Source organism: Euprymna scolopes, chromosome 26 (genome assembly GCF_053919585.1).
Source record: "Euprymna scolopes isolate OS-2025 chromosome 26, ASM5391958v1, whole genome shotgun sequence".
In the NCBI taxonomy this organism is placed as follows: Eukaryota; Metazoa; Mollusca; class Cephalopoda; order Sepiida; family Sepiolidae; genus Euprymna; species Euprymna scolopes.
In genome coordinates this window covers 104,866,225-104,892,787 of record NC_136507.1, presented here as the reverse complement: position 1 = coordinate 104,892,787, position 26,563 = coordinate 104,866,225, and the positions used below count along the sequence as shown (strand labels likewise).

At 34.5% G+C, this 26,563-nt stretch overlaps 1 protein-coding gene across 2 annotated transcripts in view; it reads left to right on the top strand.

Moving 5' to 3' along the window:
- LOC145248335 (four and a half LIM domains protein 2-like) overlaps positions 1 to 26,563 on the top strand; it is a 432,228-nt gene that overhangs the window by 40,759 nt on the left and 364,906 nt on the right. The gene's annotated exons all lie outside the window — the stretch shown is intronic.

Sequence of the window (26,563 nt, the reverse complement as noted above, 5' to 3'; positions counted from 1 at the left end):
TTTCTTTGTATTGAAGGAACGATGCAAACCTACAATTATTTAAACACAATTAAAGCTGGACATACACTCACACATATATACAGACAACTGCCCTTTATATATTAGACTAGCGAGGGGTACCCGGCGTTGCCCGGGTGTTTGGAGGTGTGTGTGGAAACTCTGGGGGTGGGGGGAGTTAAAAAAAAAAAAAAGTAAGTATGAGGATCGAACCTGAACCCTTGAGGCAAAGTTGTAAATTAAAGTGTGAAAAAAAGAAAAAAAAAGAAACGTGCGACGTTAACCATTGCCCCACCGCGATATGCTAACAGAAACACGTTTGAATTTATTTAATTACTTGGATTTGGCAGGTGCCCGTTTTAATGAGTTCAAGTTTGACTGCGGGATTTTTATTTTTCCAAGTTGTTATAGGAAAAAGACTAACCCACATGTGGCGAGCGACAAATGTTGAATATTTATCTTCCCGAAATCGAGCAAATTAAATAGACAGGCGAGCTTCGTTGTTAACTGAGATATTACGATTTATATATGATATAAAAAGTTTTAAAAAGTTGTGAAGCGACCGACCGCTTCTCTGAAAAAAAACTTTTGTAGGCATACAGAAAAAGCGAACACACATATATACATACATACATACATACATTTTCGCTTTTATATTTATATTTTGAATTGAAAAATTTTTTCGAAACGAAAACAAATTTTTTTTCTTTGTTTGAAAAAAACAAACAAATTTTTGTTTTGGATTCAAAAAATCAAATGAATTTATTTTCAAAAAATTGTGAAAAATTAAAAGCTCTTACAATTGAAACAAATTTTGATCCATTTTATTTATCCCGCATTCGTTTTGATTTTTTTAATGAAAAAATTTGGGTTTCAAATTCAAATTTAAAAGACGAATTTGTTTTGATTTAAATTTTAAAAAAATTCGATGAAAAAATAAATTTTTTATGATTTTAATTTCAACAAATTAGGAAAAATGTTTTTTTGTGATTTTAATGAATTCTTTTGTTTATGTGGCGAGCGACAAATGTTGAATATTTATCTTCCCGAAATCGAGCAAATTAAATAGACAGGCGAGCTTCGTTGTTAACTGAGATATTACGATTTATATGTGATATAAAAAGTTTTAAAAAGTTGTGAAGCGACCGACCGCTTCTCTGAAAAAAAACTTTTGTAGGCATACAGAAAAAGCGAACACACATATATACATACATACATACATTTTCGCTTTTATATTTATAGATAAAATACTAAAAATGTCACTAAGAGTAAACAATTCTTTAAATTTTTACTGGATTGTTTTAATTTACAGGTATTCATAGTTTTGTTTTAAAGAAAATGTAAACAAAAACAAAAAACATGTATTCACTTTTTTTTTTTTGTAGTCTGCTATCCTCATCTTCTTAGTTGTTGTTTGACCGTGTTTCGACCAACTATTCCTCCAGCCTTCTTCAGGTGGTTAACAGCGACAGGATAGGAATGCTGAGTCTTGTAACGGTATCTCCAGTAATTACTGCCTTCCATAGTTGTTGTTGTCTCACTACGTTTTGTCCAACTAATCCTCCAGGCGGCTTTGGGTAGGATTGAAACCGCTATCTTCAAGCAATGCTCATTTGCGACCGTAGAGACTGAACGCCTCTATTTACTGCGATGTGGGCCCCAGAGAGCGATCAACATTTGATTTTCTGATCTTATAAATCCAATTTTGTGCTCCTATCTGATTTTTCATTGTTGGCTTCATACTGAATGGTATTATGTTTTTTATTTTTATTTTTATTTTATTTTTATTAATCCTTTGAGACGAGGCTTCATAATTTGTGTGTTTATTATTATTATTATTTTTTTTTTTTTTTTGCAAACTGTTATCTTCATCTTCATAATTGTTGTTCCACCACGTTTTGGTCATCTCATCACTGGGAAAACTGTTACAAGACCCAGTAATTACTGGGGATAAAGTTACAAGGCTCAACATTCCTATCCTGCCGAAGAAGGCCAGAGGATGAGTTGGCCAAAAAATGGTGAAACAACAACAATAACTATGAAGATGAGAATAGCAGTCTGCAAAAAAAAAAAAAACAAGAAAAAAAAAACCCAATGAATACACAATTATGAAACCTCATCTCAAAGAATTCCAAAACACAAAAATAAAATATATTAAAAACAAGTACATTTCACTTTCATTATTCGTCCCTAGTTAACTATAATTCTTAAGCCAACATCATCCATTTTGTTTTCTTCTCTATTTTCTTTGCTTTCCTTGTTATACTTCTTTTGCTGGTACAAGATAATACTCAATAGAGAATGGTTGTGTAATAATAAATACGAAATCTGCATGAATTAAAATATATTTAAGCGTATTTTACTATCGGCAAAGCCCCCCCCCTCCCACTAGTGTCATATAAAACTTGTTTCAAATTGATGACCAAAGCATGTAATGGGCAATCACTCTCTATTTCTCCATTAAATTAATTCCCACTGTGTGTGTGTGTGTGTGTGTGTATATATATATATATATATATATATATATATATATATATATATATATATATACTAGCAGAAGTACCCGTCGTTGACTGGGTTCAAAAACAGCCTACAGAAAATGGACTGTGATTGATGAAAGTATGATAGGTTATGAAAAGAAGGGGGTTGTAAAGAGATAGGTTTTGATACCCAAAAATTTTATCCTAAGCAAAATATGATGAAAGTAAAGATAATTTTCGCAAAATTATATTTTTTTATATCAACTTTGTTTCCATTCGTAGCCAAGAGTGACCAACAAAATGATGTTTCCTTACAAAGAGAAAATGTTATAGATATATCTATTATATATATAAATCCGTAATCCTGTCTGTCTGTTTGTTTGTTTGTTTGCTTGTTCACAATTTGATTAATATATACAAAACTTCCTGCTGAAAACGGTTATCTATATAAATTTTATTTTTCTATATAAATAAATAGCATCACGATCAATATATATACACTATATTGAAGGCAATGTACATAATAGAACTAATCTAATTTGCATATTATATTAAAGAAAATCTTTTTAAATAATTCGCTCAATTAAAATTACTGATTATAGTAATGTAATTGATGTAATTGTTCTATTTAAGAGTATTATTTAAAGTTAATTTATTTAAATTATTTTAATTCAAGTTATTTTGTACTATTTGCTAAACTGGCACATTTTAAGTAATTTTCACTGATATTTCACTTCCGGTTATGAACGGATATAGTTTTTAACCAAATCGAGAGATATGGTGATAAAATGATTTGTTTTAATTATTTATTTTCTATAAATGTAAAAGTTACAAATATTGATAAAAAAAATAAATAATTAGGCTGATTTTATTTTTCGACGAAATATTTTAAATCGTTAGCCCTCTATTAAAGTCTCGGCTATAAATGTCGATTCATCGTAAGGTGTGAGCACGTTTACCAAAAGGTTAAAATTTATTTCCTACGGACGATTTTAAAATCATTTTTCAACTATTCACTTGACTGTCTGAATTTTATTATCGTTTCCATAATACTTTGAAAAAGAAACAAGGTAAAGTAATGCTTTTTATATCAGATATATTCCTACGCGTTTTTTTTTTTACTTTTTTTCTTTGATTTTCTTTTGAGAAAGATCTTATGTTTTCCTGTCTGGGTAATTGATTTAGTTGATAATATATATTTGTGTGGGGGAGTTTCGACGTAATTATGGGTTTTTTTTTTTCGGGCTTTATGTCTCAGCGTCACTCAAAGAAAAATAATTGCAGAAGTACAAAAATGCGGGTGTTTTTATCTGTTTAGTACTTCTGCAGTTTACGAACCGTGCTATTTTTTAGATATGATTTACAAGTGTAACTCAATTTTTGCCGTATCTTTTGTTTATTAAATTTTTATGTGAAAGTCCTTCCTTTATTAAAAATGGGGTACTTTTTATATACACAACCAAGCATATTAATTTTATGTTAATTTTATTTTTATTTCGGACTATTAGTCTCATCTTTATTAGTTGTTGTTTGTTTTGTTTTTATTGGTTCACAACGTTTCGGCCAACTTCCTCTGGCCTTCGTCAGGTGGTAACCGCGACGGATAGGAACTTCGAATCTCCTAACTGCATTCTCAGCCATCACTGCCATCCGTAGTTGTCGTCGTCTCACCACATTTTTGACCAATTACCTCTGGCACGCTTTGGGTGGGATTGAAACCGCTATCTTCAGACAATGTTCATCTGGAACCGTAGAGATTCAACATCTCTATCAACTGTGCCACGGGCCCCGAAGGGCGATCAAGGTTGGATTCTTTGATCTTATAAATCCACATTTATTCATTATCTGATCTTCCATAGTCGGGTCTGTACCGATTGGTATATATATATATTATTCCTTAATTGGAATTTTTTATTTTGAGATGAGCATTTTTATGTTAATTTTATTTTTATTTCGGACTATTAGTCTCATCTTTATTAGTTGTTGTTTGTTTTGTTTTTATTGGTTCACAACGTTTCGGCCAACTTCCTCTGGCCTTTGTCAGGTGGTAACCGCGACGGATAGGAACTTCGAATCTCCTAACTGCATTCTCAGCCATCACTGCCATCCGTAGTTGTCGTCGTCTCACCACATTTTTGACCAATTACCTCTGGCACGCTTTGGGTGGGATTGAAACCGCTATCTTCAGATAATGTTCATCTGGAACCGTAGAGATTCAACGTCTATCAACTGCGCCACGGGCCCCGAAGGGCGATCAAGGTTGGATTCTTTGATCTTATAAATCCACATTTATTCATTATCTGATCTTCCATAGTCGGGTCCGTACCGATTGGTATATATATATATTATTCCTTAATTGGAATTTTTTATTTTGAGATGAGCATTTTTATGTTAATTTTATTTTTATTTCGGACTATTAGTCTCATCTTTATTAGTTGTTGTTTGTTTTGTTTTTATTGGTTCACAACGTTTCGGCCAACTTCCTCTGGCCTTTGTCAGGTGGTAACCGCGACGGATAGGAACTTCGAATCTCCTAACTGCATTCTCAGCCATCACTGCCATCCGTAGTTGTCGTCGTCTCACCACATTTTTTTCTTTTTTTAAAAAATTTTTTTTATTCCAATTAAGGAATAATATATATATATATATATATATATATATATATATATATATATATATATATATATACAACCAAGCATAGTTTATCCGCAAAAATCCTAATTTACATTTTTGGGAGCAACACAAACTGAAAACGGACCTGTACAGTTTTTTTTTTCTACGTAATGTAGAACTTTCGTTTACATTTTTACCAGTGGTACAAGAAATGTCGTTTATCCAGAAGTTTTGGTTTCGAACCTGTAATTACATAAATATTAAAAGAATGCCAATTAGTATTATGTAATACAAATATATCCGTAGCAAAGCTCGGGTACATCGGCTAGTAATAATATAAATATACAAGAAATAAATTTTACTAGAGTCAATAAAAGTTACTTTTATGGTAGAAAAGTTCATTGGTTTGTATTTTTAAGTAGTTTGTAAAAAAAAATTTTTTTTTCTTAATTCACGAACCGGTTAAAAAAAAAAAATTAAAATGGCAGCGACTTTGAAATGGAGAGCCCCGTTTTCAATTTGAAGGAGGGGCACCTGAGCATTCTGTGTTAACAATTTAAGAGAGTTCCGTCAACGTAAGGAATATTTATAAACATATTTTAATGTTTTCCGTTATTTTGTGCTTGAGGAATATTCGATTATGGCATGTGTATTTTTATATAAAAATTCATTTAAGTAGTTATCGCCTCAAATTTCGTTTTAATTTTGGTTCGTTGAAATTATTTCAAGTAAAGAGCATTAAAAACTATTTCAAAACAAAAAAAAACATGAACTGAACTTTTATTGACTATGGTAATGTTTATTTCTTGTATATTTATTTTTTCGGGTAGTCATTTGTTGGCTTTTCTGCTAAACACTCTTACTAAATAATATTGACAAAATATCGAAAAACAAAGAAACAAAAATAGTTTTGAAAAATAATGAAGCTTTACTTACTTTAGTAAAATAATCCGAAACAGCAAAATGGGATATTAAAAAAGTAAACACATAATTACTTTAGTTTTTTAAAGTAAAGAATCGATATAAATATGAATAAAAAGAAAATAGCACCCTTTTCAAGCAGAACAGCTTCGTTTGAGTTTTACAGTATTGAACGGTGTAGTATTGCACTGTCGGATTCAGGGTTGGACTATTGTAATGTAAAGAACACGCAGAAAGGATTATAATCAACTGAATTCCTTCTAGTACACTGACTAAAAAAGCTTAAACAGATATATAAATAAAATAAAAAGGTTATGTAAATGTTTTTAAAAAGACACGTAATCACGTGAGCAGGATTTTTTCCTTCTTTGACATGATAACAAGTAACATTCTTATTCTTTTATTATTTATCTATTTATCTATTTTCAAAAGAGTGCCACGTGCAAGTGGAGAAGGATAAAAAACAGTTATGCAAAATTTGTGTCGAGAATTGTCTAAAGTTCCAACTTTTTTTTTTTTGGCTTTCACTTTAATAAGAACGTGAATTTATGAGGTGAATTTATTCGACACAATATGATTCAACTCAAAAAAATAAATCAAAGCTAACGTGAATTAAGATTAAAGTTAAGGTGTTATTGTAGACCCTCACCCCTTTTAAAAAACCTTGTTAAACTTTGTGACATATTTACATTCTATAGAGGTCAGGCGCGAACGAACACCCCATCATTTTATTATACCATATTTCTTCAAACTGAAACATAATTATCAAAGTATACTTACGCAAATAGATATGAAAAGTGTTGTTAAAGTTTGTGCCATATTTCCATGGAGTACAGGCGCGAACGCAGACCCCACAATTTTATTATACCATCCCTATTTAAGTTGAAACATATACTTATCAAAGTATTCTTATGTTCATCTGTATCAAAAACACTTGTAAACGTTTTTATTTTTCATTTTCATACTTTGGGGGCCAAGCGCGAAGCAGACCCCACAATTTTTATGAACCACCGTTCTGCCAGATCAAACATACCCATTCCTGATCCTCGATACATTTTCTATCATTATATGTAATCAGTTTTTTAAAATAGTCAACCATATAGGAGCCTATTCGTGACCACACACACACACACACACACACACACACACACACACACACACACACACACACACACACACAGACGTTCAGCTTTATATATATATATATATATATCTCTTTTAGTTTATTTTTATGATAAAATCATGGATTTCCTAAGAATAAACACTTTGTTTTATGTTCGTTTATATAAATAACCCTTTCACTAATGTCTCTTTGGTATATTTCCTTTGGGGTTCCATTTCAAGTGCAGTTCATACTTTTGATGATGAGTATGATGATTACATTGCTCACAACTTCTTGGCTACAGATGAATAAAGACTTGTTCTTTGGTTGTTGAAAAAAGAAAAAAAAACAATCAGCATAAATTGCCATGAACTCTTCCCACTACTCCTCTCCTTTGCTCTTCTTTCCACAAACTAATACACTCAGTGTGCAAACAAACAAGCAAGATTATCAGATTTAGTATAATATAGATTTTCAGATTAACATTCTAATGGTAGCATTCTTTGAATAGCATAAAACTGGTCTACGTTTTATATGAATCCTGCATTCTATTCACCATTAATCATTTTTTTTCTCTCTGACATTTTTTTTTTTCATCCTTTCATCCATTAGGCAGACAATTTCAACAAACCTCAATTCATTGCATTGGGTTAGACCAGTGTTTAGTTATATTTAGCATCAGATTGCATTTTTCCTCATCTTTTAATCAATAAAATCTCTTGACATTGTTGTTGACCAGCAGGCTCTTTTGTCTGCTCCCTTTTTATTGACTGATTTCATTGATAATTACTGCACATTCAATATGGCTGCACACACAGACTTTGCATTCGATACAATTTTTTTGATCACTATTGTAAATTGATCTCTAACATAAAAAAAAAATCCATTTATAATTGAGTTTACACAAACCAAATGCCAAACTCTTCCCCCTCCTTTTTTTACTTTAGCCTTTGAATATTTCTACAATTTTCATCGAATATATAAAATTAAGTCAGCCAATTTTTAGTAGTTGGACCTAGAATTTAAGCTGATGAATGAAAGTTTGATTCTGACTCTGGCTTGTTTTACAATAAAATAACATGCTTCACTTTTGTTTATTTTCTGCTTACTTATTCCATCCTGGAGGAATAGTAATATGGAGATATTTCTTAATCATCTAAAAATAAAAATCAGCTTGTGTCATAAAAAAAAAAAACTTTTTCACGTTGCTTGATCTATTTTTACTTTTAAACAATCAATTTCTTGTTTTGACTTAAATATTATTGATTTATTTTCTTGCAACTAGAATCAGAATGAGATCTGTTTTGAGCAGCAAATATATTTTGTCCATGTGTCACATCAAATTAACCAGGTTGCCAATGAGATTTTAACATTTTCTTTAAAATAAACTCAGGAAATAAAACATAATCAGCAGACTATAATAGCTGTAAAAAACACGGATTTATTATACATTAATTATCGAAGTGGTGTTAATCACATTTGCAAAAGAGGTTAAAGAAAAATGCTTTAATCTTTCATTAAAAAAACTGACTAAATCATCAAATCATGAGTATCTCTTAAAGTCACTTGTTTACACCATTTTAAAGAGTTAAAAAATGTTAAAGAGTTAAAAAATTTTAAAGAGTTTAAAAATGTTAAAGAGTTAAAAAATTTTAACAAGTAAAAAAACCCAAAAAACGCAAGCATTTAAAAGATGCCAGATGATCGTTTGATAGATAGCAGAGAAAAAGAAGTCTTTACTGATAAAAGAGCTCAAATGTCAGAAAAAAACTTATCAAATGCCTTCCTTCAAATTGCCAGTGATCCATGAAGAGACCTGACTGATAAAATTTGAGCTCACTTTGGTGGACCAAAGCTAAACAAACATTGAAACATAGCCCTTATAATTATTTTTTTAAATTTTAAAATGAGGATAATTTTGTAATGAGACTGAAGACTTGAAATAAATGGTTACGTTGCTAATTATGATGAGGTTAGGTTTGGAATTTAGCAAAGAATGTGCTGAAGGAATTCGGATACAATATAGTGAATTTAAGGTCGATTTGGGATTTAATTATGGTGTTCCTGACTGTTATTATTTGAAAGTATGAGAAGGCAAAAGAGGCAGAGGAAAGCTAATGAGGAAAAGGTGGAGAGAAAATGTTTTTGATTGGACATTTCTTAACAGTTGGGCGTCCATCAATCAACTTGCCCTGGATTGGAAGGAATGGTAAAAAATAGTCACGTGGGTTCACAATCCATACCAAGCAGAATATGCGACTCGTGATGATGTGCCCGAAAAATAAACAGTTGTATAGATATGTTAGATAGCAGCATATCAAATTATCGATGAACAATGTTTTTCTTGAGCTGGACTGTAACGATGACGTAGACATATTGATATGTTATTTTGAGGGGATAACAAATACTTGTACATGATAGGGCTTCAAACGACGAGAGGAGACAATGTTACATTGATGGAGAGTTAGACAAATGTTCTTTAGTGAAGAAGAAGAGGAGTATATATGACTAATTTCTTTTTTACCATGTCACATCGACGTAGTAATGCGGAGGGGGAATCCCTATTTAGCTTATTTAGATGACAGAAGAACTTTATTTAAGTACAATACTTAATAGTAACAGCCATGGTAAGGTGCAAAAAAAAAAAAAAGTGCCACCTAATTTAACTTTTACTATTCGTTACCTAAATATGCAGTATCTTAGCTGTGATCCTAGAGCTATTCTTCCTGAGTGGATGCTATGCTCCGTGCATTACTTTAATGTCTTCCTATAAATACGAAATACGGAATTCCGATCCACCATGAACTAGTTCTTGTAACTGGAACAAACACCTAACTGCTAGCTACGGAATCCCAATATACATTTTACCTCCAAGACGATTACCTCTGTCTAGCCTGCATGCGCAAAAAAAAAAAAAAAAAAATTACCTGCCACTCTAAATCCTAATGTAGATCTGTTTCTTGTAAATTAATAACCCCTATCCCTTGAAGGCTAACAATCTGCTCCTTCCCACCAAACCGCCACTTAACTCCTACATTTCACTCCGATTTGTACTGGAATCTTTAACTTCCAGCCCCTGACTCTCACATGCTAACTGCTTAGTCATCACTAAACATCTATACAATTCTACCCTCTAGACATGCATTGGAGTTCATTCCTATTCCAGTTGGTATTAAACAGCCAAAGTATGTACTCGGAAGCAAAGCACACCGCACTGCATTACACAACTGTCTCCTCTTAGATAGCTTTGCAACGCTAATACGAAACTGAACCAATGCTCCTTGCTATGCTAAATGTCCATAACTTTTACTTGAAAGCTGAAAACATCTTCTCTCAATAATAGAAACTCACCTTGTACCTCCAACTTTATTCGCACCTACTAAAACCAGCCCATATATCTATTTACCAAATTACACATGACTCAAAACTTACTGTTTTACCCGTACTATATTGCACTCGCATCTCATGCCCTGCTATCATCTAAAATATAGTTTTGGCACAACTCGTAGTTCAAATCTTAACACCTACTCACACTTTAATATTATACTAGACCCAAGCTCACATGAATAAAAAAAAATAAATAAATAAAAATAAAAATAAAAAAGGAAAAAAAATAATAAAAAATATATATAAACAAAAGTGAAAGCCTCAAACCACATTATCTCCTAACAAGCCTCCTTACAATCATAGTTGCTTACACTGCATGAGCTCTACTCAACCCCTTTATCCACTAACAATGAAATAACAATATCCCTAATCCACTTTGAGGAGTGTAACTATTTAGCAGATATAACCTCTACAAACTAACCCAATAACATTAACTAACCACGCGGGGTCGCAGAAATACCTGGATTAGAACCCAGGCGCGGAGCAAACCCTCTCAGTGGTGACGGACCCAGTGGATCTTTCCAGATCATCCGTCTAAGAGAAGAAGGAAAACTCTGAAACTAAACCAAAGAGGAGGGAGGCCTCTTCAGTCTTGGATGACAACCTTCCTAGAGCTGGTGACTCAAACAAATTACCAGTTTGTAATACCTAAATTGCTTAAGGAGTAGATAGGTCCTGCCTATCGCCCGGCTTCCATACTCCTTCTTTGCCTATTAGTCAGGCGCAGAGATACTATAACAGTGATTCGACAGGAACACCCATTGGTAGATCTTGTTTCTTGTCTAGGGCAATGAACGCCGTTTCCCCCACTCCCGACACACCCCACCCCTAAAGCTGGGCACTTGAGAATGCTTGAGTACCACATATGCCGGAGCAATTAGATTGGGTTGACCTTCCTCTGATGGGTTGAGGGTACCGGATTGACAGTTACTGGCTGCTGTTTCCGACTGGTAGTACAGGAGCCCTAACACTTTGGTAGCGCTTAGAGCGGCTGCTCCATCAACAGTTGAATAATATCGGGATGTTTGCAGTGCCATGGCGCGCATGGAAAGGGACCCTGCACTCATCCCCGGTGGGCTTTCCTGAGGCCACAGTCCTAGTTGATGGAGGGTCAGCTGATGGTCTACTTGTGATGCATGTGTGATATTCTGCATAACCTCCTGTTCGGCTTCCCCTAACCCAACTGAAACTCGTTAAAAAACATGATGACAGTACAATCTAAAAATAAGCTTAAACCAGGCTTAGGGACAAACAAATCCAACTTGCCTCCTCCCTTGAGGCTTGCATTCACGAATATCCGTGGGCTTAGAACTAATTTAGCTGATGTTGAAGCATTTCTCCTAACAAATACCCCGGATATCTTAGCACTAAGTGAGACTAACCTACACTCCTCCATCCCCTCTAACTACTTTAACATGCCTGGATATCTCCCACTCTGCCGTAAGGACTCTGACAGACATATGCACGGACTTGGAGTTTACATTCGTAATACCCTTCCCTTGACTAGAGAAACAAACCTAGAAACGGATGATCAAGCCTTTATGTGCTTTAGACTAATCATGCAACACAACATTAGCTACTTTTACTTTCTCTACCGCTCTCCCTCGACCCAAGACTGCACCATAATAAACAAAGTATCTGACAGCATAGACACAGCACTCTCCTTCGACACTAGCGCCCAAGTACATGTATTTGGTGACTTTAATGTCCATCACAAAAACTGGCTTGGATTCTCTACTTATACAGATGCAGCAGGCAGCGCAACTCATAGCTTCTCTGTATCTCACTCCCTATCGCAAATTGTTACTTTCCCAACCCGCTTCCCTGATCAGGAAGAGCAACATGCATCACTATTAGATCTGTTTTTGACCACATTTCCTGATGATTGTGTAACGAAAGCCCACAGCCCACTTGGGAACGCTGATCATGCGGTGATAATGGTTGAAATCGCCCTAAACTCCAGACCCAAAACTGAAGAGCCAGTGCTCAAAACAACGAGATATTATAAAAAGGCTGACTGGGAAGCTATCAGAGATCTTATCAGAGACGCCCCATGGGGAAATATTTTTTCTCTTCCTGCTGAACAGTGTGCAACTGAGACCACTGAATGGTTCAAAACTGCAATCGAAGCGCATGTTCCCATGCGGAAATTCTATAGCAAGCCCCACTCTCCCCAATGGTTTACTTCGACTTGCACAACTGCCATTGCTCAAAATTCCATTCCAGGTCACTGCTTCCCCAACTGTACTGACATGCATAAGTTCAAGTGCAACGTGAACCAACATCTCGCTGCCCTAATCCCTACATAGTACCCCAGTAGATGTTTCCCCTGATAGTAGCCCCCTACATTAAAGTGGCAATGTGCCTTGTTTGGGGTGAAAATGTAATAAAAAAAAAAAATAAAAAAAAAATATATAATAACAACAGTGTACAGAGTTTGTAAACATTTAAGATGATAGTAACAACCGGGATGAATTCACAAACCTGTTTCTTCGAAGGATGACGTCACACAAAGTTATATTTCATATAAATTTATTCACACATCGTGTCAACATTTTGGAATTTACAACGTTTTGACTTCACATTTTGGATCTTGACTTTACCGCCTTCCACGGTATCTTCTCTCCAGCTTCTCTGACTTCTTCGCCCTATTTCTTTGTGATTGCACATCCAAAGAATCGTGCCAGCCGACATCTGTATCACATATCTAGGTATTATTATTGTTAACGCACATTTCCTTTTTCTGAAAAAAATTTGTTTTTATCTATCTAAAATTCCTTCTTGTTATTGTTTATAGAATCTAGTCAAGTTAAATTCCTAAAACGTCATTTAACCATATTTGTCTTTGAATTGCATTTTTCTCTTTAAAACAAATCTAATTCAATCTACACGATGATAATAATAATCTTCTTGCTCAGATAATACGGCAATAACCTGGATGTGCTAATATGCAACAGATATTAGCTGGAAAGTCAGAAAACATCAGAAAACATTTTGTCATTGGATAGGATATCCTCTGCACATACTTGCAATGGAAAGAAGATAGGGGCCCCCACGGTACGTAGAAGAGTGTAAGAAAACATTGTAATATAAAATGAAAATATGAAAATTCCTTTCATGTTTTTCGGGTCTTCAATTAAAATTTTAAAATGAGAGAAACGTTTTTAAAAATGCAAGGCGAATTCTCCAGTGAAAAGACAAGTTACTATCTCACTTTTAGCTTTGGGTAACGTGACATCCGCAACAAAAATGTTTGTTTTTGTGAAACATGTAAGAGTCATGCCTAACAAGTTGCAGAATCTTTCAACCTTTTGCATGTGCTTCCTCCCTGACAAAAGAAAAAGAAGTTAACACGTTACAATCTAAATATTAATTTACTTGTCCGTACGTCCAGTGTCACAAAAAACCATTATCACCACAAACATTAATTAATGAGAAACGAATTACTTCCCTTTATAGTCACTTTTTATCGGTTAAAAATCATTAAAACTATTTCTTCTCAAAAAAATTTTCAAAAAAAAATAACATGGCGGTGTGTTTACAGTTTCAAATTGACTTTTTTTATTTCATAATTAAAAAAAAAGTCATGTTGAGAAGAGACTGTAAGTCTTTTTTGTTATAGTTTCTTTTTAAAATGAAAGAAAATGTGCAAGTGAATTGACATTTGTTCTTTTATAAATTTATAAAAGAAAAACTTATCCAGGAAAAAAACAAACAATGGAAGAAAACTTATTCAGAAAAAAAAAACGTGTTGTGTGTTGAATTTTCATTAAATAAATATAAATTTTTTAAATCAATTATTTTTAGCTTTAAAAGATTAAAAAAAAATGACTAAGAAATTGTTTTAAATTCGTTGTTATTTGTCTTATTTTATTTTTTATTCATTTTATTTATGTGTTTTAAAAATTTTCAACTACCATGGAATTTCCACGGGTTCTGCCAGTTTGTAATATTCAGATTATTTGAACATTATTCCCATTTTTTTTATTTTTGCAACTCCAGAAAGAAACCAGTTAAAACTAATTGTTAGCCAACATGCTTAACTGTTGTATAATGGATTAATCTGGTTGAGAGTTCAATCCTTACTATGGGCGATGATAACTAAGAATATCATTAAAAAAAAAAGTGAATACTTCTACTTGGCCATAGCTGATGGAATGAGAACAATCTACGTTTGTAGATTAAATAAGAGTTTACTTCAAAGCTTCATACAGGATCAATAAAGATTTCTGAATTCAAAATGTTACATCTGTTAAAGATAGGAGGTTACATTGGCTGAAACGTTGTGAAAATAATGACTTTGATGGGAATAACAGTGTAAATAATGCAAATAACTTCTATCTTTACTATAGGAACCATAGCTCCAAGAATGTAAATATTAACAGCGTGTATTGTCTAGCATTGTTTCTCTTTTATTTGATACTAGCGGGGGTACCTGGCGTTGCCCAGGTGCTTGTAGGTGTGTGCGTTTGGGGGGGGGAGGTAAAGAAGAACAAAAAGGAAACTTAACCCTGTTTAAATATAAAAAAACTATAAAAAAACAGCGATTTACTGCGGGATAGTTGACGGTGATGTTTACATCAGGTTCGAATCCGGTTTTGCTGTTTTTATACGGAAAAGTGAAACCAACATGCGGTGATCCGAATATGTGGAATATTTATCTTTTCAAAGTCGGGCAAATTAAATAGACAGGCGACCCCCGTCGTTACATCATAGATATTATCATTTAGACGTGATATAAAAAGTTTTAAGAAGTGAGTCGACCGATCGCTTCTCGGAAAATTCTTTTCTCGTATATACACAAAAAGCGAGCATACATACATACACACATTTTCGCTTTTATATATATAGATTTGGTGTTGATTGTAGTAGCTATGAGTATAGGCTATTTGTCTCTCGCTCTCTCTATCTCCTTGTAGTAGCAGTATAAATGTTGACAATGAATACATTAAAACAAGAGCATTTTCTGGATTGTTCAAACTACTGTTCTCATTTTGAGTGTTATTTTATGTTTCTCTTTTTTTTTTCTGATGAACCACATTTTGAATTTTAACGACTATTTTCATCCGAAAAATGAACAAAAACGTTCTTTCAACCATTCACCAATCAGAGCTATTGTTAAAATACAGCTGAAGAAGGTCGGAGGTTACATTAACCAAAATGTGAAAATAACACCCAAGATGAGAATGCTAGTCTAAACAATCTAAGTAATGCATATTATCAATCCTCATCTAAAAAATTCAGAAACAAGAGTATTCTTGTTTACAGTTAGTTTTAATTCTTGTTCCCCCCCTCTGTTACATCCTTCTACAGAGAATTACATCTGTCTTCAAACAAAATCAACTTGCCTCCTCCCTTGAGGCTTGCATTTACGAACATCCGTGGGCTTAGAACTAATTTAGATGACGTGGAAGCATTTCTCCTAACAAACACCCCGGATATCTTAGCACTAAGTGAGACTAACCTACACTCCTCCATCCCCTCTAACTACTTTAACATGCCTGGATATCTCCCACTCTGCCGTAAGAACTCTGACAGACATGCACAGACTTGGAGTCTATATTCGTAATATCCTCCCCCTGACTAGAGAAACAAACCTAGAATGGAATGACCAAGCCATTATGTGCTTTAGACTTAACATGCAACATAACATTAGCTACTTTTATTTTCTCTATCGCTCTCCCTCGACCCAAGACTGCACCATAATAAACAAAGTCTCTGACAGCATAGATACAACACTCTCCATCAACACTAGTGCACAAGTACATGTATTTGGTGACTTCAATATCCACCACAGCAACTGACTTGGATTCTCTACTTACACAGATGCAGCTGGTAGCACAACACATAGCTTCTCTATATCTCACTTCCTATCACAGATGGTTACATTTCCAACCCGTTTCCCAGACACGCAAGAACAACACGCTCCACTTCTAGATCTGTTTCGGACCACAATCCCTGATGATTGCATTACGAATGCCCACAGCTCACTTGGGAGCGCTGATCATGCAGTGATAATGGTCGAAATTGCACTAAACTCTAGAGCCAAAACTGAAGAGCCATTGCTCAAAACGACGAGATATTATAAAAAGGCTGATTGGGAAGCTATCAGGGATCTCATCAGAGATGCCCAATGGGTAAATATCTTTTCTCTTCCTGCTGAACAGTGTGCAAATGAGACCATTGAATGGTTCAAAACGGCAATCGAAACGCATGTTCCCATGCGGAAATTCTATAGCAAGCCCCATTCTCCCCAATGGTTTACTTCGACTTGCGCAACTGCCATTGCTCAAAGGCAGCATCCATACCACAGATTTAACCGACATAAGTCCAGTTCAAACAGACAGAAGTACATAGAAGCTAGAAGTAACTGTAAGAAAGAAATAGCGACAGCTAAGAGAGAATTTACTGAAACCATCAAAAAACGCAATGAAGCACAAAAATTAGGAACCCGTGATTTCTGGAAAATCTACAAGTGTAGTAAATAATGGGCAATCAACAATTCCCCCACTAACCAACAATCATGAGATTGTTTGCTCAGCAACCGAGAAGGCTAATATGTTTGCCAGTCAGTTTGCCTCAAACTCCACACTGGACCCTGCTAACTACTCCCTCCCTGACTTTCCTTTGCAGACAGCCACCACACTAGTACGATCTGAAAATCACCCCTTCTCAGGTGCATGCTATCATAAGAAATCTTGACACTTCAAAAGCATGTGGACCTGATCTCATCCTAGCTGTGCTATTAAACCGAAGTAGCTCCAGTTCTCTCCAAACTTTACAACAAATGCCTTAATGAATCTTGCTTTCCGAACTGCTGGAAAACTGCTTCTGTGGTACCAGTTTTCAAGAATTCTGGCGAAAGAACTGGCCCAGTAAATTATCGCCGCATTAGCCTCTTTCCATTTTTCGCTAAAATATTTGAGTCCATAATTAACCAAGCTTTAGTCCATCACCTTACAGATGCTAAACTTCTGACTGAATAACAATATGGATTTAGGCAAGCCCGGTCAACAGCAGATATTCTAACTGTAATCTCTGAACGTATATATCATTCACTGGATAAAGCAGGGGAGGGTAGAGCGGTAGCTCTAGGTATATCTAAGGCTTTTGACAGGTATGGCAAGTAGGCTTTCTCAGGAAAATCAGATCATACGGTATCACTGGACGAATACTTAACATTATTAAATCTTAGATAAGAGAAAAACATACACGACAGGAAAACAAACGAGATGGGTATATATGCTGATGACACCACACTCTATAGCAGGCACGACAGGAAAACAAATGAACATATATCTAAAGAAATGGCAAAAACACTAGAGGATGACCTCCGATCCGTAGTGGAATGGGACATAAATGGATGGTCACATTCAATGCTGCCAAGACTAAACTTGTTTACTTCAATAATTACAAAAAACCTTCTCTACCAACAATAACAATAGCCAAAGACTCTTTATCTGAAAGTACATCTTTTAAACTCCTCGGCCTAACATTCACAGGAAACATGAGTTGGAACAATTATATTGAGAGTATTGCCAGGACCGCTGCGTAGAAGGTGGGTTCTCTCTACCATGCTAGAAAGCTACTAATGCCTGAAAGCATCCTATACCTCTATAAGGCCACCATTCGCCCATGTATGGAGTATTGTTGTCATATTTGGGCTGGTGCATCTGCTACTAGTCTCTCGCTCCTGGACAAGGTTCAAAGGAGAATCGCCAACCTAATAGGTCTTGAACTGTCATTTAAGCTTCAGCCTCTGTCCCATCGATGATATGTTGCATCCCTCTGCCTGTTCTACAAGTACTTTAATGGTGAATGCTCTGACGAACTGCAAGCACTTGTACCCCCTCAAGGTAAATATGTCTGACAGACCCGACAAGCAGCTAAATCCCACCCTTTCACAGTAGAGATCCCTAGATGTAAGAGAACCTTCTACTCTAGTAGTTTCTTCCTCAGAACACATTAAAGCGATCATCCATCATACAGAGTCTATTTTTGGCACTTTTTTATAGCCATGAAATATTTCAATCATAGTTATTTGTTTTCCTAGTTTTGCACATGAATTACAAAATATCTGATATTTCCCCAAAATATCTTGCTTTGATGGAGGGGAGACTAAAATTTGCTGCTATGGTTTCAAAATCTATAATAACAGATGAAAAGCAACAAAAAATAAAAAGAAAGATTTAAAAAAATACAGAAGAACTGTCAAGAAAAATCAAAAAGGTTCTAGAATATTCTCTTACTGGGTGGCACATTCTATAAAATATTTTTTCGCACTAATCCGGCAGCTGTTGGTTTGCTGACATGGTGAGTCCAACCTCAGCTCACACATGATTCCAGGGTTATAAATCCAGTCGGAAGAATCCTCTTTAAAACCTAACAAAAGATAACTTCTTGTGAAATATTTTTATGACGAAAGATATAGATTTAAAATTTTTAAAGATTTCTTTAAGCGAGTAATTAAACTACTTCTCCGTGTACTCTGACCTCTTAAAAAATTTTTTTTTTTACTCATGTTCACCCCTTTATTGCTACTTGGATATAAGGGTCTACTATTTGGGGTCATGTCTAGGAAAGATTAACAAGATATTTGTTTATGTTACATTTAAACTTCTGCAGGGAAGCAGGTAGCAGGAAGGGAATTCCAAAGTCTAGCTGTTCGAGGGAAGAAACTATTAAAATAGAAAGCTTTCTGGCATTTAGGAGCATCAACAGTGAAGGGGTGAAAGCTTATTGCTAAGCGGGTTAGTCGGGGATATGTACGTCGAAGGGGTACATGTGAAACGAGTTCATCAGAACACATTCCATTAAAATATTTGTAAAACAGGCACAGTGATGCAACATTGCGGTGATGGGACAGGGGTTGGAGCTTAGTTGATAAAGTGGGACTGATTAGGACTGGCAACTCTTTTTTGGACTTTATCTAAGAGGGAGAAACTAGTGGTAGATGCACCAGGCCAGATGTGGCAACAATACTCCATGCATGGGTGAATGGTGGCCTTGTAAAGGTACAGGATACTCTCAGGCATGAGTAGTCTTCTAGCTCGATAGAGGGAACCCACCTTTTTTGCAGCAACCTTTGCAATGTCCTCTGTTTTTGTTCCAGTTCATATTGCCTGCAAATTTTAGGCCGAGGAGTTTGAAGGTAGAATTCTCAGGTAGGATGCTATTTGTCATGGATATAGGGAGTTGGAGAGTCGTCTTGTAATTGTTAAAGGAGAGCAGCTTAGTTTTACTAGCATTAAATGTTACCATCCATTTGTAACCCCATTCCACTATAGTCTGAAGGTCATTTTCTAACAATTCTGCCATTGTCTTTTCCAAATACTTTCATCCATTTCCCTGAAGTTTTTTGACTTCGTCGTCAGCTTAAATAAAAAATATCTTATTTTACAATTCTGAATTTTTGAGATGAGGGCTGCTTGTTTATATTATTTGTTTTGATCGGACTATTGTTTTCATCTTGGGTATGATTTGTGCAACGTTTTGGTCGATTTGGTCTTCGGCCTTCGTCAGGTGTGTTGGATATTGTCTTGGAAAAGAAAGGAGAAAAGTTACTGGCTCCATAGATATTTTCGTATTTTTGGAGTTTTTTTTTTATATGGTACTCACCACTTATCAAGACCCAAAGGCCACTTGGGGATAAGGGTTATTGCGTGTATAGGATAATATCGTAGTAATCATTAGTAATGGAGATTTGATAAAGTGTTTTACTTAAGGGGGCGGTTTATCAGGAATTTGTTTATGTTGGACTTGAAAACATCCAAGTTGTAGTTAGGTGGGAAACAGGCAAACAGAAGAGAGTTCCACAAGCGTGCACTTCTAAGAAAGAAGCTTTGTTCATGGAATCTATGCTTTGATTTAGGCACAGATAAAGAGTGGGGAAAATTATTGACTGTGGTTTCAGCTAGACGGGTGTTTTTCGTGAAAGGTTGATGAGGGGGGTACCAGAGATTGGAGCTCAGACAAGCACTTGCCATGAAAATAACGATACAACAAAGACAGGCTTGCAACGTCTCTTCTATGGGAGAGAGGTTGCAGGGAAGAGAAAAAGGCATCTCCCACTAAGCTACAAAATCTATTTTGTACTCTGTCAAGGCAGGATAGGCTGTTTTTAGCAGCTGCTGCCCAGATGTGGCAGCAGTACTCCATCCTTGGATGTACTTGGCTTTTATGTAGATAGAGAATTGCATCAGCAGTGAGATATCTTCTGGAGCGGTAGAAGGATCCCACCATCTTTCCCCAGTGACCTTGGCAACAGATTTATCTCTGTTTTATGGCTGCGGTTTCGTATGTGCGAAAAAAATTGGATTTGTTTTTCGTTTATGTTAAACATATTTTTTTTTTTGTGTTTATTAAATTTAAATATAATCTTTACTTATCTTCATATTGTCATTTGATTATTTTTTTTTTGTGTGTTTATTAAATTTAAATATAATCTTTACTTATCTTCATATTGTCATTTGATTATTTTTTTTTTTTTTTGTGTTTATTAAATTTAAATATAATCTTTACTTATCTTCATATTGTCATTTGATTATTTTTTTTTTTTGTGTTTATTAAATTTAAATATAATCTTTACTTATCTTCATATTGTCATTTGATTATTTTTTTTTTTTGTGTTTATTAAATTTAAATATAATCTTTACTTATCTTCATATTGTCATTTGATTATTTTTTTTTTGTGTGTTTATTAAATTTAAATATAATCTTTACTTATCTTCATATTGTCATTTGATTATTTTTTTTTTTTTTTGTGTTTATTAAATTTAAATATAATCTTTACTTATCTTCATATTGTCATTTGATTATTTTTTTTTTTTGTGTTTATTAAATTTAAATATAATCTTTACTTATCTTCATATTGTCATTTGATTATTTTTTTTTTGTGTGTTTATTAAATTTAAATATAATCTTTACTTATCTTCATATTGTCATTTGATTATTTTTTTTTTGTGTGTTTATTAAATTTAAATATAATCTTTACTTATCTTCATATTGTCATTTGATTATTTTTTTTTTTTTTTGTGTTTATTAAATTTAAATATAATCTTTACTTATCTTCATATTGTCATTTGATTATTTTTTTTTTTTGTGTTTATTAAATTTAAATATAATCTTTACTTATCTTCATATTGTCATTTGATTATTTTTTTTTTTTGTGTTTATTAAATTTAAATATAATCTTTACTTATCTTCATATTGTCATTTGATTATTTTTTTTTTTTGTGTTTATTAAATTTAAATATAATCTTTACTTATCTTCATATTGTCATTTGATTATTTTTTTTTTTTGTGTTTATTAAATTTAAATATAATCTTTACTTATCTTCATATTGTCATTTGATTATTTTTTTTTTTGTGTTTATTAAATTTAAATATAATCTTTACTTATCTTCATATTGTCATTTGATTATTTTTTTTTTTTGTGTTTATTAAATTTAAATATAATCTTTACTTATCTTCATATTGTCATTTGATTATTTTTTTTTTGTGTGTTTATTAAATTTAAATATAATCTTTACTTATCTTCATATTGTCATTTGATTATTTTTTTTTTTTACACTTTTAACCATGTAACACCATCATGATTATTATTCTTAATTGTATCATAGCTGACGTTCCAAGGAATCCTTATATAAAATTTAATGCAATTCTATCGAATAGATTTGGAACATATAAGTACTGTCATTTATTTACCAAGAGTTTGCACCCAAGTCATTATCGATTGACTCATCGACAGTAACAACATTTGTTTCCTGGAGTTTGAACAACAACAAGTTTTCTGATTTCTAGCACTATCTGCATCTTTCGATAATCATTGAAAACACTTTGCATTATCATAAGAGCCATTTACCATTGATTTCTTCTTGATAACAACGGTAGGTTTTCTCCGGAATTTAAGTGGTAATAAGATTGCAGTACTCTCTGCGCTCTTCCAGTAGACATCGAGAAGGTGCTCTCTATTATCAGTCTTTCCATCCTCCTTGACCCTTCATGATCATTTTGTGTATTACCAACTGAGGCTGAGGCCACCATTTTTTTTTTCTGTGGGGAGGGGAGACGGGGTATCAGATTATTGGATTTCTGTCAGTTTCAGTTCTCTTAATTTCATGTAATATTTTTATTTTTGTGTGCGATTTCTATTTCAATTCACTTCTGGCTGATTGGTATTACCTGGTTATGTTTTTTACATTTTCACCCCAAACAAGGCACATTGCCACTTTGATGTAGGAGGCTACTATTAGGGACCTAAGTTCCAGGGTTACTATGTAGGGAGTTTGGCAGCAAGATATCTGTTCACATTACACTGGAACATCTGCATGTCAGTACAGTTGGGGAAGCAGGAAACTGAAAGAGAATTCCAAAGTCCTGCAGTTCTGGGGAAGAAGTTATTAGAGTAAAAGGCTTTCTTACATCTAGGGATCTCAATTGTGTAGGGGTGGGACTTTACTGATTGTCGGGTTTGTCGGGAGTATTTTCATCGAGGGGATACAAGAGCTTGTAGTTCGTCAGAGCTTCGACCATTAAAATACTTGTAAAACAGGCAGAGAGATGCAACATTTCGTCGGTGGGACAGGGGCTGAAGTTTAGATGACAGTTCAGAACCTATTAGGTTCGAGACTCTCTTTTGGACCCTGTCCAGGAGCGAGAGACTAGTAGCAGATGCACCAGCCCAAATGTGACAGCAGTACTCCATACATGGGCGAATGGTAGCTTTGTAGAGGTACAAGATATTTTCAGGCGTAAGTAACTATCTCGCATGATAGAGAGAGCTCATCTTCTTTGCAGCAGCCTTAGCAATGATCTCAATGTATCAATTCCAACTCCTGTTTCCTGTGAACATTAAGCCAAGGAGCTTAAACAACGTGCTCTCAGGTAAAATATCTTTAGCCATAGTTATTGGTGGTTGGTAAGGTTTCATGTAATTATTAAAGGAAACTAGCTTTGTCTTGGCAGCGTTGAACATTATCATCCATTTATGACCCCATTCCACTACAGCTGAAGATCTTCCTCTAGGGTTTCGGCCATTATCTTAGATATGTGCTCATTAGTTTTCCCCACGTGCCTGCTATAGAGCGTGGTGTCGTCGGCAAATATACCCATCTCAGAGACAATTTTATCAGGTAAGTCATTTATGAATATCAGAAATAATAAAGGTCCAAAGATCGATCCCAGAGGTACACCCGCATTTATATCAAATTTTTTGGACGTATGCTCATCGAAGACAACCTGGATTCTTTTCTCATTTAAGAAGGATCTAATTATGCTAAGCATTCGTCCAGTAATACTATAGAATTTTATTTTCCTGAAAAGACCATCATGCCATATCCTGTCAAAAGCCTTAATATATCTAAGGCTACTGCCCTCCTCTCCCCTGCCTTATCCAGTGCTTGGTATAAATGTTCAGAGATTACAGTTAGAATATCTGCAGTAGAACAGGCTTGCCTAAATCCATATTGGTGGTCTGACAGAAGTTTAGCAGCTGTAAGGTGGTAGACTAGAGTTTGATTAATTAAGGAGTCAAATATTTTGGCGAAAAGAGGGAGGAGGCTAATTGGGCGATAATTTAATGGGTCAGTTCTTTCGCCAGAGTTTTTATGCATTTGAGGATTTTCCTTAATATTTCAGCTGCTTTGATTGTTGTTGTGTGTTGTATAGTCAATCCCCCCTTTGATTCCAATTTCTCCTAATCTTTTATTCTAGCTTTTTTTTTTCTGAACTGTTTCCATATTCCTTTCATGTTTTCAACAAGTTCCATAAATTTACTTAGTTTTTAAGCCTCTTTGATTTTCACCATTTGATGCTGAGATGCTGAAATCTACGATCTGCAATTTTTTTTTTCTTGTTGTTGACTATAATCATGTCCTATTTGCTTACTTTCATGCATTTGTCCTTTCGTATTCCAAAGAAATTTATCATTTTTCCACTACTTCGTCATGTGTATGCGTGTGTGTACACCATTTGTCTGCATGTTCAAAATGCAGATGTTTGTATAGTTCCCAGTGAACTGCATTCCCCATGCAATTGTGTCCGTTTCTGTATTCCTTTTGGGATTGTTTGTTGCATTCACTTCAATGATTTATCTATTAATATAAATATTAGTAGTAGCATTAATATAATTAGTAGTATTACTTCTAACTAACCCAACAAATAGCAAAATCCCACCCTTCACTGTAAGAGTCCCCAGTTGCCGAAAGGTTTTCAACTTTAATAAGTTCTTTCTCCTAGAATCACTTGCCTTTGGAATTTCATCCCTGCTTCCTGTTTCTCTGGCTGCATCTCCATTCAGACATCTAAATGTAATGTGAATAAACATCTTGTTGCACAACTCCCCACTCAAGATGCCCCCCCCCCTAAATTTGGCCCCTAATTCAAGAACTCTTTGTCTCGCTGGTAGTGTGCCTTGTTTGAGGTGAATTGAAGAAAAAAAATATTTATTAATTTAAACCCTTTCCATTATTTTGAAGCATAAAAATATTTTTTAGCATTAACAATGCCAGTAGTGACAGGCCCCCACCCATCTCCCATAATACACTTGGCATCTCAAGGATGCTTAATGCCAAATTTGATGCCATTTTCTCGAGTAGTTTTGGAGCCTAACCAATAACCAAATATGTTTAGTTATTACATTAATCATTTTATTACTTTGTTTTAAAAAGCCATAATTATTTATTTGTTTTGATAATATTTACTCCATAGTCAATTTTTCAAATGATATACACCAATTCAGTATTGTAAATGGGTTTCAGCTCTTTGATACGACAGAAGTTCGAAACTCACCTTTTAAACTGTAATTCAAGTCAGAGATTACTTTTTATTTGTCAGTTTAAAAGCTTAAAAATCGCTTTCACGTACAAAAATTAAAGTTTTAAAGGCAAAAGTCAATCTCATTTGTGTCCCTTATTCTATTTTCAAAATAAACTTAAAGCAGTTGAAGGAATTCGATTTGAGAATATATTCTCATGAAACACATTTACATATTTCTTTTTTTTTTTTTTTACATAGTCATCACCGCTTATCAAGGCCAAGAGGCCACTCGAGGATGAGGGTTAAAGAGTGTACAGTAGAAATTGGACAATATAGTAATCGTTAGTAATGGAAATTCGGTAAATTTGTTAACTTATATGGAACGGCTCATCAAAAACTTGTTTATGTTAGACTTGAAGACAACCAATTTGTAGTCAGCTGGAAAGCAGTAAAACGGAAGACAATTCCACAGGCGTGCAGTTCTAAGAAAGCTTTGCTCATGGAATCTACGTTTAGGTTTAGGCACAGATAAAGAGTGGGGGAAATTAGTGATAGTGTTTTCTACTAGACGAGTGTTTCTTGTCAAAGTTCGGCGAGGGGGGGGGGCATAGATTGGAGCTCAGCCGAGCACTTGTCATGAAAATAACGATAAAGCAGAGAGAAACTCGCAACATCTCTTCTGTAAGAAAGAGGTTGCAGAGAAGAGAAAAGGACATCCCCTACGATTCTATGAAGTCTATTTTAAACTCTATCAAGGCAGGGTAAGTCCTTTCTAGCAGCTCCTGCCCAAATGTGGCAACAGTACTCCATTCTGGGACGTACCTGACTCTTATATAGATAGAGAATTGCATCAGCAGTGAGATATCTACTGGATCGATAGAAGGATCCCACCATTTTTCCAGTGGCCTTGGCAACGGATTTAATGTATGTGATCCATTTAAGATCAGAAGTAATGGTCAAGCCCAGAAGCTTGTCAAAATATGAGGCCTCCCCAAGACGAGAGCCATTCATTTCAATTGATACCAGATGGGGATCAGAGCATTGATGATGTAAAGATAAAAGCTTGGTTTTAGATGCATTAAAAGTAACAAGCCACCTCTTTCTCCATAATGTTGTTTATATGTTCCAAGTTGATAGCCTAAACAGATTAGGCAATTGTATTCATTTTCAGTAAGTGAGAGGGAGATCTTTCACCATACCTTCCCTTAAACACATCAAATGGACTTTTATTAAGTATATTACATATTTCATAATATAAAAAAAAAAAGAATTTTCTGATGTCTTGCAATGTCAGAAAGTATCTACA